The 5000-nt window shown below is 38.0% G+C and overlaps 1 protein-coding gene across 2 annotated transcripts in view; it reads right to left on the reverse strand.

Annotated features, from left to right (window-relative positions):
• Positions 1 to 5000, reverse strand: part of LOC137630957 (solute carrier family 23 member 1-like) — a 61361-nt gene that overhangs the window by 27909 nt on the left and 28452 nt on the right. The gene's annotated exons all lie outside the window — the stretch shown is intronic.

The raw sequence follows: 5000 nt of genomic DNA on the forward strand, positions 1-5000 counted from the left end.
GAAATTGAGAAAGTTGTAAAAGATAAGAAGGAGGCAAAGAAGAGATGGGAAGAGTCACAGTCAGGGGATGACAGAGACAGGCTCAGAGAGAAAAACAAGGTGGTGAAGAAGGTAGTAGCCCAAGCTAAAGCTAAGGCATATGATGATGTGTATAATGAGCTGGGGACAAAGGAAGGATTAAACAAGATGATCAAGCTATCAAAGACTAGAAATAAGAGCATCAAAGATATTACACACATCAAACAAATTAAAGATCAAGATGGTGTAGTACTTAGAAAGGAGGAAGACATTGTAAAGAGATGGAAAGAATATTTTGAACATCTGTTAAATGAAGAAAATGATAGATTACTAAGAGAGGATGGACAGGCGAACTTTGGCATTGTAATAAGGTTCTCTAGGCAAGAGGTAATAAATGCACTGAGGAAGATGAAGAATGGGAAGGCAACTGGGCCAGACATGATTCCTGTGGAGGCATGGAAAGCATTAGGGGATGAAGGAGTAGATATACTGTATGACCTCATGATAAAGATTTTTGAGCAGGAAAAGATACCAAATGAGTGGCGAGGGAGTATATTGATCCCAATCTTCAAAGGGAAAGGTGATGTCCAAGAGTGTGGGAATTACAGAGGTATTAAATTGATGTCCCACACTTTGAAGATACTGGAAAGGATGATAGATGCCAGACTAAGAGAAGAAGTAGAAATAGGTAAAGAGCAGATGGGATTCATGAAGGGTAGGGGAACAACAGATGGTGTATTTTGTCTGAGGCAACTAATGGAGAAATTCCGGGAAAAGCAAAGAGACCTGCATGTGGTATTCATTGACCTTGAAAAGGCTTATGACCGAGTCCCAAGACAAGAGGTGTGGAGGAGTCTGAGGGAGAGGAGGGTGCCAGAGAAGTACGTTCGACTGATACAAGAGATGTACCGTAATGTATTTACTAGAGTGAGGAGCAGTACTGGGGAGACAGAGGGCTTTGAGGTGAGAGTAGGATTACACCAAGGGTCAGCTCTGAGCCAATTTATCTTTAACATAGTGATGGACGTTTTAATAGAAGAGGTAAGGGAGGCAGTACCATGGAACATATTGTATGCAGATGATATTGCTCTGTGCGCAGAGAGCAGGGAAGATCTGGAAATGAAATTGGAAAGATGGAGGCAAGTACTGGAGGACAGAGGAATGAGAATAAGTAGATCTAAGACAGAATATATGTGTACCACCAGTGAGGGGGATGATAGAGAAAGTATTCAGCTTAGGGGAGAACAGATAAAGAGAGTTGATGAGTTTAAGTATTTGGGATCATTTGTTAATGCTGGGGGAGGTATGGAAGATGAAGGTAAACATCGGGTACAGGCAGGCTGGAACAACTGGAGAGCAGCCTCAGGAGTTCTTTGCGACAAAAGAATACCACTGAGATTGAAAGGAAAATTTCATAAGACAGTGGTAAGAACAGCAATGCTGTATGGAACAGAAACAGCAAGCATGAGGAAGACAGAGGAGAAGAAGATGGATGTGGCAGAAATGAGAATGCTTAGGTGGATGTCTGGGGTGACAAGAGAAGATCGGATAAGAAATGACTACATAAGGGGGTCGACAAAGGTGGTGGAAATATCAAAGAAAGTGCAGGAAGGGAGGCTGAGATGGTATGGACACCTGATGAGGAGAGATGAGGACCACGTTGGGAGACATACTATGGAGATGGAGGTTCAAGGAAGAAGAAGAAGAGGGAGACCAAGAAAGAGATGGAGGGACTGTGTCAGAGGAGATTTACAGGAGAAGGGGATTGATGAGGCAGAAGCGCAAAATAGGAAAAGATGGAAACGGCTCATCCGCAACGGCGACCCCATATAAAAATGGGAACCAGCTGGGAAGAAGAAGATATGCATATATATATACACATACATATATATATATATATGTATATATATATATATATATATATATATATATATATATATATATATGTATATATGCATATATATATATATATATATATATATATATATATATATATATATACAGTATATGCTGTATATGCAAATAGTATGTATAGCATAGTATATACATACACTCACACACACACACACACACACATATATATATATATATATATATATATATATATATATATATATATATATATATATATATATATTACATACAGCATATAAAAGTATTTATATAAATATCTGGCAAATAAATAAAATGCAAAGAACAATTCGTCAACAATGCAGGAAAACTAGTATTGGTTGCTTCAAAACCTTGGGCTCCTAATATGCAGGACAATTCATAACTTAAAGAGGCATTATTGCTCCAATTGAGAGAGAGAGAGAGAGAGAGAGAGAGAGAGAGAGAGAGAGAGAGAGAGAGAGAGAGAGAGAGAGAGTCAGTAATACCCTCTTGTCCCAAATTGTAAACTTCCTGTTTACTCAACAAAATAAAACATGTCATTCATATCGCATTCACAAAAATTAAATAAGATTTTTCTTATTTAATTTTCGTATAATTTTCTGTAATTTAATAAAATTTAGTGATACAGTTCGAGTGGAAAGAGATTGAGATTTTCAAATTTTTTAATTTCTTTTTATTTAGTTTTTTTTTTATGAAATTTACTTTTGTAGATTGGAATAACTCCCCTTTCACAATAAATAAATTTTGTAACTTATCTCTTCCCCTATACTTCTAGGCAGACTACAAGCACCCAAGTAATGATAAAGATAAGGAGACAAATAAACAAGGAAGAATAAAGACATAGAAACAAGCATACAGGCAAGAATAAAGACAAAGAAACAAGGAAACAAGTAGGAATAAAGACAGGGAAACGAATAAACAAGGAATAATATAGACAAACAAGGTAACAAGTAAGGATAAAGACAGGGAAACAAATAAGCAAGGAAGAATAAAGACAAGGAAACAAGTAGTAATAAAGAAAGGGAAACAAATAAACAAGAGAGAATAAAGACAAAGAAACAAGCAAACAAGGAAGAATAAAGACAGAGAAACAAATAAAGAAGGAAGGATAAAGACAAAGAAACAAGCAAACAAGTAAGAATAAAGACAGGGAAACAAATAAAAAAGGAAGAATAAAGACAAAGAAACAAGGAAACAAGTAGTAATAAAGACAGAGAAACAAATAAACAAGGAAGAATAAAGACAAGGAAACAAGCAAACAGGTAAGAAAAAAGACAGAGAAACAAATAACCAAGAAAGAATAAAGAAAAAGAAACAAGCAAACAAGTAAGATGAAGACAAAGAAACAAATAAACAAGGAAGAATAAAGACAAGGAAACAAACAAACAGGTAAGGATAAAGACAAAGAAACAAATAAACATGGAAGAATAAAGACAAGGAAACAAGCAAGTAACTAAGAATAATGTAAAGAAAAAACCAAACAAGTAAGAATAAAGACAAAGAAGCAAGAAAATAGCTAAGAATAATGTAAAGGACAAAAGCAAGCACGTAAGAATAAAGACAAAGACACAAGCAAGTAACTAAGAATAATGTAAAGAAAAAAAGCAAACAAGTAAGAATAAAGACAAAGAAAAAACAAACATACAAGTAAAAATACAAAGAAACCACCAAACAAGACTAAAGACAAAGAAACAAGCAAATAACTAAGAATAATGCAAAGAAAAAAGCAAAAAAGTAAGAATAAAGACAAAGCAAAAAGAAACAACCAAACAAGAATAAAGACAAAGCAATAACAAAACAAGAATAAAAACAAAGCAATAACCAAACAAGAAGAGATACAAAGAAACAAACAGACAAAGAAACATCCAAACAAGAATAGAGATAAAGAAACATAAAAATAATTAAGAATAAAACAAATAAATAAATAATCAAAAAGTAGTCTTCGTCGTGACTCAACGCCGCACGATCCAAAGGTGGAGACGGATGGAGGAAGGAGGAGATAAAGGGAAAAGGGGGGAAACACGAAGAAGGAAAGAAAAGGGGGGGGGGGAGTTGGAGAAGAATGAAAAGGAGAAAAGGAACTGGGAGGATAAAAGGAGTAGTATGAGGGAGTAGGGAGAAGGAACTGCATGATGGAGGGTGGAGGGTGTGAGAGAAAGGAGGGAATGAGAGAACGAAGGTGAAAGAGGAAAAAGGGAGGTACATAGGTATAGGGAACTGGTAAGAAAAAGAAGGAGAGAGAGAGAGAGAGAGAGAGGGGGAGAGAGAGAGAGAGACTTCGTGAAGGAGAAGAAGATACCACCAGAGAGAGAGAGAGAGAGAGAGAGAGAGAGAGAGAGAGGGGGAGAGAGACTTGGTGAAGGAGAGGAAGATACCATCAGAGAGAGAGAGAGAGAGAGAGAGAGAGAGAGACTTGGTGAAGGAGAAGAAGATACCACCAGAGAGAGAGAGAGAGAAAGAGAGAGGAAGAGAGACTTGGTGAAGGAGAGGAAGATACCATCAGAGAGAGAGAGAGAGAGAGAGAGAGAGAGAGAGAGAGAGAGAGAGGAGGGAGGAAGATACCATCAGAGTGAGAGAAAAAGAGAGAGAGGGGGAAAATACCATCAGAGAGAGAGAGAGAGAGAGAGAGAGAGAGAGAGAGAGAGGGAGGGAGGAAGATACCATCAGAGTGAGAGAAAAAGAGAGAGAGAGGGAAAATACCATCAGAGAGAGAGAGAGAGACTTGGTGAAGGAGAAGAAGGTACCATCAGAGAGAGAGAGAGAGAGAGAGAGAGAGAGAGGGAAAGAGACTTGGTGAAGGAGAGGAAGATACCATCAGAGAGAGAGAGAGAGAGAGAGAGAGAGAGAGAGATAGAGAGAGAGAGGGGGGGGAGGAAGATACCATCAGAGTGAGAGAAAAAGAGAGAGAGGGGGAAAATACCATCAGAGAGAGGAGAGAGAGAGAGAGAGAGAGAGAGAGAGAGAGAGAGAGAGAAGGGGGAAGATACCATCAGAGAGAGAGAGAGAGAGAAGGGGGAAGATACCATCAGAGAGAGAGAAAGAGAGAGAGAGGGGGCAAGATACCATGAGAGAGAGAGAGAGAGAGAGAG

This window comes from Palaemon carinicauda, chromosome 39 (genome assembly GCF_036898095.1).
Source record: "Palaemon carinicauda isolate YSFRI2023 chromosome 39, ASM3689809v2, whole genome shotgun sequence".
Classification (NCBI taxonomy): Eukaryota; Metazoa; Arthropoda; class Malacostraca; order Decapoda; family Palaemonidae; genus Palaemon; species Palaemon carinicauda.